At 39.2% G+C, this 9,836-nt stretch overlaps 1 pseudogene; it reads left to right on the top strand.

Moving 5' to 3' along the window:
• Window positions 1-510: 510 nt before the first annotated feature.
• On the top strand, window positions 511-5,506 carry LOC113198793 (casein kinase I pseudogene; annotated as a pseudogene).
• Window positions 5,507-9,836: the final 4,330 nt, after the last annotated feature.

The raw sequence follows: 9,836 nt of genomic DNA, 5'->3' as shown, positions 1-9,836 counted from the left end.
AGTTGCCCTTAGACATTTACTAAAAATGATTAAAGTTTTCTTGGTTGGGAATTTAATAAGACAACTTTAATGTACTCTAGGGAAACTTTTACAAACTTTTGTTCCCCTTCTACATAGCGAATGTATGTGAGCTATTCACTTCCCCTTCAAGACCAAAGCACTTCTTCCTCTAGCTGCTCCCAGAATTCATGGTCTAGGCTTCTGATCTGAGTTCCTCCCTGGAATTCACCTCACTCTGAAAAAAGCCACGTTGTCCAATGGGCTGCCCCCATCTAGCTGCTGCTCTTTCTTGTGGGATTGGCTGACATCTTTTTGATGAGTACATTACTGTTCAACTCCTTCCTGTGTGTAATCCTTATCTCCTTTTCCCTATCCTCATCTTAGAGTTTGTTTCCCAGGAAACTTAACCCAAAACATAAGCACAGCAGCAATTACTGGAATAATTCTGATGAAAGGAGTCTGTGTTTACTTTGGAAGTTCTGGGAGTGACCAGGTTAGACTGAACAGGCCATGCAAGGACGTGTCAATTATACTGCCCCGCTGAGGAAACCTCAGAATGGGAACCACACAACCACAGGAAATGACTCTGAATGTGTCTTCAAGGTGGAGCCTTGTTCTCCATTCCATTTAGTAGTGTGCTGAAAGCTGGCTCTGTGGAAAGACATTTATTTGTATTTTTTTTTTTTTTTTGCCAAAATCTGGAGTATAAATACTCCTACCTTGGCTGATTTCAGGCTTCAACTGTTTTACAACTGTGTTCATCAATTTTCCAAATATTTTACAATCAGTTCTTAAGGACCAGTAGGTGCCATTTCCAGCAAATCATTCATGTTTCAGAACTTCTTGGACTAGGATAAGCACTAAACTCATGGGCAGCAAATCTAACATAGGCCTGTCATCAGTCCTAGGCTTTTGACATGAGAATCAGAGAAAAATAATAGTATTAAACAAAGCAATATGATTTGAATGCAACATATGTAAAAAATAAGAGCAGCAAATACCAGGGATTAAAAGCTAGGAAGGCAGCCAGCAGATGTAGTGATGCCACAGAAACCAGGAAGTGGTAGAAACTATCAGTGAGCAGTTGGTAGTGAGAGATAACCAAGTGGCACTAAAAACAGAAATTGAAAGCTACTCCAAGTAATACAGAGAGGAGAACAGCTGAGCTGTCTTAGTAGTGGAGCCACACAGCAAAGAGTAATCAGTCACACTGTTGACACAGTGAAAGGAGGCTGCTTCAAGAGCTGCATTTAACCCTCGACAACCATGCAGTTCTCTGTTGTGTAGTGGCCATCCCTCCAGCTGGGCTCCTCATCTACCTTATTTCCATATCCGTCTGACAATCAAGCCTGTTGTTTGGAAAAACTAGGGAGACTCTTTGTTGCCCACAGAGATATGATTTTATTAATTCCAAGTCACTATCTGAGTTGAGCAGTCACAAGGCAGAAACAAATCCAGAGTAGATGCCAAGGTTGTTGACATCATCAGAAGCCACCCAGAATAGAAGTGACAGAATCTCAGTTACAAAAAGGGAAAAACAAAGTCATATTTTTTTCCTGAGGCTCTAAACATTTATTGCAACAACTTGATTAAGTCATTCCTTTACTCTGCTAGTCAAGAAAAAAAACTAGTAGGGAGTTGGTGCCACTAATTAATTCACTTGACAAATATTTGAGTGTTCCTCTAAGAGCCCCACATTGTTTGGGGCTCTAGGATGAATTGGCATCAGATACAGGGGCTCCATTATGGAGCCTGTATAGTCCAATAGGAGAGAAAATATTTGATCAGAAAATGTCAGAACACATAGAACTCAACTATGCTAAGGGCTCAGAAGGAGACACATATGGCTCTGTTAGACTTTGCAGTGGGGCTGGGGGACTTGGTTTAGTCAGAGAGATTAGAGGAGACTTCCCAGAGAAGTAACAATAATTAAGATATGCATAATGTGTTTAAATGATGATAGGAGGAAAAAGTATTAAAGAAAATGAGGAATAACATGTGCAAAGCATATGCAAAGGGAGCACAGGGGCTGACAAATGTTTAGATTTAGAGCAGAATCCTGAATAGGCAGTTTCGGTATCACTTAAGAGCTGGTTAAAAGTGCAGAATCTCAGGCTCCATTCCAGATCTGCTTAACTATAATCTTCAGCAAGTAGATTACCCCCTGGATGAATTAATAATTCAGACAGATTAATGGGAGGTGGAGGAAAATGTAGGCAGGTGGGGCATGCCTGGAGGAAGTAGGTCACTAGAGGCATGCCCTTATGGACTATATCTTACCCCACCCCTGACCCCTTCACCCCCACCCCTCCTCACCCCACATCCTGGCTGCCATGAGCTGAGCAGCTTTCCTCTCCTATGCCCTTCTGCCATGATGTTCTGTTTCACTTCAGGCCCAAAACAATGGAGCCAGTTGACCTTGGACTACAGCCTTTGAAGCTGTGAGCCAAAATAAATCTTTTCTTATTTAAGTTGTTTTATGTGGTTATTTGTTACTGAGATGAAAAGCTGACTAACACAGATGAGTTCCCATGTTTGTTAGCAAAAACAGCCTAGGTGATCCTAAATGCCCCTTGGCAACGTGAAAGTTAGAAAGGAAAAACAAAAGGCATAAGAGAAAAAGAAATGTTGGGGAAAAAATAAAATACAGTGGAAAACATTGAGAAAGTTGTTCTACAGGAATTCTCCAACTTCTGTGGAGAGGAGCAAAGATGTTTTCATTTTGTGTGAGATTGGTGTGTTATCTGACTACCTGGCACAGTAGCTACTCAGAAGTCTCCTTAGAGATTTCCTCTAATTGAGTCATCACTTTCTAAGAAGGGCTAAGAGATAACCTTTCTGATCCTTTCCTGTGACATAAACATTATAAAATCAACTCCCTGTCTGATTCTAAAGGTCACTCTCATTTACCAAGGGATAGTCTACATTCTGTTCAACCACATATCAGAGATCACATGGTTGTGACAGACTCATCATCAGTGTTATTGTCTTTACAACATCTGCAGTATAACTGGGTCCTAAGTCCAGAGAAGAATGACTAGATACTTGAACTTCCTGAGAAAGAAAATTTCAATGTTCATCATGCTTAGGTTTTTTGCACAATGTAGGTACCCACTCTTCCTCCACAGCTGGCCAAGAGGAATTATCCCAGACTAGTCTTGTCTTGAATCTGACTATGACTAATATGATTCACTCTAGAACAAGAAACAACAAAGGTACTTTTCATACAGATAGTGTCTATATATTGGTGCTTCAAGAATTCATGTCTATGCAGTTATCTAGGATTTGGAACCATATTTTTATAAACAATGTGTTGGCTGTGCCGACAGGCTCCAAATTTGTCACCTAAGGTAGACAAAAATCACTGAACGTAACTATAGTTGATAGATGATTACTATATGACACTCTACTCGAAGTTCCCCTTTGAGACCTACCTTCTGAATCGGAGTCCTTGTCTCCTTCCTCCTGATTCTACCCCCATCTACCTGCTAAACAATCAGAAGCAAATACTTTCACCACTGGAAGCCAAATCAAGCAAAATTCCTCCAAATAATATGTAGAGATAAGTTTATGCAACAGACAATCCCAGGTGGTCAGGGAGAAATAGTCAAGGGGTCTCTAACAAAACCTTCTCCTATTGAATCCTCACCTTTTTCCTGGGCTACTTTTAACAGCTTAATTAAATTTCTGTGCTAAATAGCTCCCTTCTGCAACCCTAGACATAAGCCAAGACTTTGTTTTCTCCCCTCTCTCTGGCCAAAACAAAAGAAGATGAGTATTTTTTAAAGGAAACTGTATCAACAACTAAAAGGTACAATAAAGGAAATACATAAGTTTGAGTCCATGGTAAATGTCACTACTGGGTAAACTGTGGATTGCTGAGCAGAATACCTAAGAAGCACCCCTTACTCATTTGATTAGCATATAGCAGGTAATGTCCCTCTGCTCTCCTCTTTCCCCAGCTGAGGAGGATAAAGCTGGCCTCCTCAACCCCTCCTACTTGCCTCTGTAATCATGTTAGCTGTGAATTGGCTCCTCAGGCTCACTGAAGCAAGACTTTCTGGTGGATTGGCATGGACAAGAGAAGAGTAAGCAACTGAAGACTTTGAACTCTGCACCCATAAGAAGAGTTCATCGTGGAGCTGGATAACAAGACACAGTGCAGGCAGAGTAACAGTGGTCCCTCTAGACAGAGTCCCCGCAGTGGTGGCAGCAATATCACCGCCCTAACCACCCTCTTCCAGCCTGCAACGCAAAAGCGAGGTAGCAGCTACTGCTCCAGAAACCAGTGGCTTCACCTCATTCACCATGAGATCCTCTCACCAATCACTCAGGCAAAAAGGAGCTTGAGTGAGTGGTGATGGTCAGGTTTTGTTTGTGACTCTGGGAAAGGCCATTTCCTGTCCCTCTCCTTGGCAGCCTTGCTGGGTGAAAGGAGCCAGGAGGCCCCTGTCCTACCCTCATCTTTTGGAGGTACAGGGGCTTGACACCTGCCTGCCTCCCTTTTGGTCTCTTAGTGTGGTGAGCAGCAGTAATTCCAAGGCCAAATTCATTTGGTGGGGGCAGAGGGTATAAGCTGGTATTGAAGATCCAGTATCGCTCCTTTGCTGATATAGTTCTGGCAATTAACACCACCACCAGTAAGGAAGTGGCACTGAAGCTAGAATGCATCCCCTAGTTGCTGTAGGAGCACAAACTGTTAGTCTTCAGGTGGAATTGGCATCTCCCACATATGGGATTATGATTAGGAAAAAGACAATAATGTGCTAGTCATGGATCTTTTGGGACCCAGCCTTAAAGATCTCATCAATTTCTGCTCAGGAAAGTTCACAATGACAACTGTGTTTATATTAGCTGACCAGAATTGAACATGTGCACACAAAGAATCTTATATACAAAGACATTAAGCCTGATAACTTTCTAATGGGTATTGGGCATCACTGTGGTTTTGTTCCACATTGACTTTAGCTTGGCAAAAACAAACAAACAAAAAACAAACAAACAAAGAACAGAGATGATAGGATAAGGATACACATACCACAAAGAGAAAATTAAAACCTCTCTGGCACTGCCCAATATGCTGGCATCAATGCACATCCTGTTATTGTGCAGTCACTGAGATGACAAGAAATCATTAGGATGTTTTGATATATTTTAATAAAACCATCCAACCATAGCGAGGAATGAAGGCTGCAACAAAGAAACAGAAAATATGAAAAGATTAGTGATATAAAAATGTCCACTCTTGATAAATTTTATGTAAGGGGTTTCCTGTAGAATTTGCTATGTACTTCAAATATTGTCCTAATCTACACTTGGAAGAAGTCTTGGATTACATGAACCTATCCAAGGCAGCTATTTCACATCCTTTCAGGCCCCTGAACCATGAATATGGCTACAAATTTTATTGGACAATGTAAAAGCAACACAAGCAACCTCTTCCAACAGGCAGGGCCAGCAAATCCAAACCCCCAGAGATAAGCAAACTGAGAAAACCTTGCAATAGTGAAACATAGTGCCTGGTTTTCAATTGATTTTTTTTCAAGCAGAAAATTTAAGTATATGATTGACGATACATAAATTGGTAAAATCTTGCATATACCATCTTTTTGTTGAAATTTTTCTTTTGAACTATACTGTTTTGAGATTTCATTTCAGAAAAATGGTATGAATAGTCTTCAGTCACACTTGTGGTGGTTGTAAATGCTCACAATTGTGCATTCTTGGGTTTTTTTTTTTCCTCACTTCTATGGTTTGCAACTATTCATTTAAAACATTCTTCAAATGTTTGTCTTCTAGTTTGCAAGCCAGCTATGGGAGCAACCACATTCTAGTACTAGAGCATATGAGAGAGTTTGCCTTCTTACCTGTTTCGGAAATAACAGCACCTAAAGTGAAGAAGTGCCGGGCATGGTGGCACATGCCTGCAATCCCAGCAGTTTGGCTCAGGAACCGGAGGAAGGAGGATCACGAATTCAAAGCCAGCCTCAGCCAAAGCAAGGCACTAAGCAACTCAGTGAGACCCTGTCTCTAAATAAAATACAAAATTGGACTGGAGATGTGGCTCAATGATTGAGTGCCCCTGAGTTCAATCCCTCGTTCACCCCCTCCAAAAAAATAAAATAAAATAAAGACCTAAGAAAAACTTAGTGACTAATATTTTATCCTTAAGATTCTACACACACACACACACACACACACACACGTGTGGCTTTGATAAATGTAATCACTGTAAACATCTCCATCATCTGGGATTTGGTTATTATTTTGAAATGGGAGCTTTCTGTTTACAAGTTCACTAAACACTAAAAACTATTTCAATTAGGAAATAAATATTTTAAAAAACGAACAACAAAATTCCTTGCTGACTCACTATGAAATATAAACATCCTTGATTTTTTGACAGATTACTTCAAGCCACTTATTACATGATATTACTTTATAAATCTATTAAGAGTTAGTGTTATAAATTCTCATTTTTAATTTATTGTTTTCCTTTGGTCTGAAGGGAAAAGGCATTCTTTCTTTCTTTTTTTCATGACTTGTAGGCATAATGTCCAGTACTGCACTTGCCAGAAGTTGGCATTATAACTCTTGCTAGACTGACTCTGAGTAAGAATGAAAGCCTTAAAGTGTTGGACTACAAAATGTTTTTCTTTAAAATACTTGTGAAATGGCTATAAGCAGTAGACTCTTAACCTTGAAGAACATCACACTGTGTGAAGTTCAAGTGATGGTTGACCCTCTCTAGACCCCCACCCTCTTCTATAGATTACCTGTGTCCCTGTACTTCCTCTCAATCATAGTTGGTTATTCTTTTAATTTTCTCTTACCCAAGAGAAAGAAAATCTATTGATGATAATTCCTTAAATAGTATAGTTTATTGCTTTATTAAAAGAACACTTGACTGAAATGCTGCCAGGAGCCTATTCTGCAAATATACATATTTTATAAAATAACTTTAAAACTGTAAATTGACATGTGTGTGGTCAGATTGTGTCAAATTTAATTTTTTTTATTTGAAATCTACTTTTACAACAATTAATTCTATGATTTCCCATTCTTCCATTAAGGGACACATTTCTTTGATACCTTAATAACAAAGAAATCTTAGTAAGCCAGAATTTTGGGGGTATGAGCCTTCTGTGTTCTTCTATAACCACCCTCATCAATTAACGTATTTTTCTTGACTAATAAACCTTTGATACTCACAGCCAAAAATTAATCTTATAAAGCAATGTTTGATTACAGTGAGAATAAAATAAAAATTTTGAGCTTTGGTGATCAATTTTCCAAGATAAACTCCCTCCAACAAGATATTGTACAGTGCTTTTATTTACTATGCACTTAGACTATGCATTTTTACTAAAATATTTTTATAGCACTTTTTTGTATTTTTGCCCTTTGAAAAGGCTGTGGTATTGTTGGTCTGGAATTAAATGGCAGATTTAAAACTGCTGTTAGCTTTGTAAGTCAAGATATAGGAGTTTTTGCCCTGGCATATTGTCATTCATCTGCAGCTGGAGCTGGAATCCCATTGATCTTCTAGCTACCATTTATTATCTTCACAATTCACAAAAGAAGACTGTGTAACTTAGTGAATGTTGTTACTAATCCTGTCAGGAGATGAATCTGATTTTACCAAAATTAAAGTATGTGTTTTCCAGTGAAATGGTGGTATGAGTTGAAAACACATTGCTCTAAAATTGAAAGATTTCAGCACTTAACCCTCACAGTGGCTTACTCAGCTAAACTCCAGGTTACTACTCTTCACTTCGCTCACAATTGGAGGGTGCAGGCTTTTTTTTTTTTCTTCTTCTTCTTCTTTTTTTAAAATATTGTGAAATGGCCATTCTAATTACTATTGAATATCTCTGTTTGGGGAAGGTATAACAACCCAGTGAAAAATAATATACATATTTTTTTAAAAAAGAAGTATTCAGTGGCACCAAGCCAGTTAAGGGAGTGGTGAGAAGTTCAAAGAGAAGCCACCCTTGCCAAATGCTGCATTTGTGTCTGACTTCTCATCCTCTTTATAGGTGCCTGGGGCTGTGCAGACAGTCTCCTTCCTTGTCTCTAAATCTGGAGTGGGAGAGGGAAAGGAGAGAGAACTTCAGGCAGGCACACACTTGCTCAGCTGTCAATGAGAGCATGGTAGAGCCCTTGAAAGAATCTGGGCTTTTTCTTTGAAAAACATCAGGTGACCATGGGTTCTTTTGCCAGGAATGGTGGTGCTGCCCTTACAGACTCTCCTTGGTTGTCGTCCCGTGGCTACAAAGAACTAAGAAACTGCAGGGAACTGACAGTACAAAGATAACAAGAGTAAGTAAAGATAGATCCTCTTAGCTACTCCCAACCTATTATCTGTACCGAGTGTCCATGAAGAATTAAGAGGAACAATAGCAACCAGAAGAAGGAGTGAGTGGGAAGGAGAAAAGGAGGAAGAAAGGAAAGGGGAGACAGAGGAAGGATAAAGAGAAGGGAGAAGAGGGTAAGGAAAGTAAAGAGATTTTAAAAGCAAATACTGGACTTCTTCCTGGCTTCCCCAGCCCCTGGATCTCCTGCTCCCTGAAGCCAAGGAAGGTCTCTGATGATCATCTCCCACCAGAAGCCCTTGCTTAACCCTATTATATAGTCAGAAGGTTACTTGTTCACAGCATTCCTTCTGAAATGTCTCAAATGAAATCAGACTCCTAGGACACAGCCTGGAAACTAATTAAGAAGAGCAGTACTCCGCAGTTACCCATCTACTAGGAATCTTAGAAAACCAAACAAATCTCTTAGAGTTGGTGTCATTTGTTTCCCTATTAAATATTTTGATTCAGTTGAAGGCTTCTGCCTGGCTCTCCTTATTTCTAGCTGGTGATTTTCTGAATACTCCAGCTCCATCATGTAAACTTGCTATCCTCTACTCTTACCCAGAGGATGAGACTCTTTATCTTTTCCCCATCCAGTCATCACCTTGCTCCTATAATTTATCCTGATGTCTAGAGCCTCAAAAATATAAATGGAATTTTAACATAACATAACAAAACAAAACAGTAGTTGATTTGGGTGTAGTAATGCACCCTGTAATCCCAGCCACTCAGAGGCTGAAGCAGAAGGTTTGCAAGTTCAAGGCTAGCCCAGGCAACTTAGTGAGACCCTGTTTCAAAATAAAAAATAAAAAGATAAAAAGGGCTGGAGATTTAGCTCAATGATAGAGCATCCCTGAACTCAATCCCCAGTAACACATAAAGCAAACAACCATAAAAACCACTAGTTGAAAAACCAAATTCAATAGCACAGCACATTAAATGAATCATATGCCTTTACCAAGTGGGATTTGCCCCTGGAATGCAGGGATGGTTCAACAACAACAACAAAAATCCATGTGATATGAATCAAGTAAACAAGGGGTTTCTATCCTCATATCAGATAAAGTTAACCTTAAGCCAAAGTTAATCAGAAGGACATTTCACATTGTTTAAGGGAAATACACATCAACAAGACATAACAATCATAAATATTTATGCCCCAAACAATGGAACATCTATATATATCAAACAAACCCTTTTCAATTTCAAGAATCAAATAGACCACAACACAATAATACTGGGTAACTTTAACATGCCTCTGTCACCACTGGTATATCTTCCAAACAAAAACTAAATAAAGAATCTATAGAAGTAAAAAATACAACTGATAATTTAGACTTAACAGACATATATAGAATATTTCATCCATCAACTACTGAATACACTTTCTTCTCAGCAGCACACAAAGCCTTCTCTAATACAGCTCATGTTATCTATCACATGTGTTGGCATACAATTATAATATTACTTTAATATATT

The sequence above is a fragment of the Urocitellus parryii genome, chromosome 2 (assembly GCF_045843805.1).
Source record: "Urocitellus parryii isolate mUroPar1 chromosome 2, mUroPar1.hap1, whole genome shotgun sequence".
NCBI classification, from domain to species: domain Eukaryota; kingdom Metazoa; phylum Chordata; class Mammalia; order Rodentia; family Sciuridae; genus Urocitellus; species Urocitellus parryii.
Note: the sequence above shows the minus strand (reverse complement) of the source record. Positions and strands in the feature narration are given on the sequence as shown.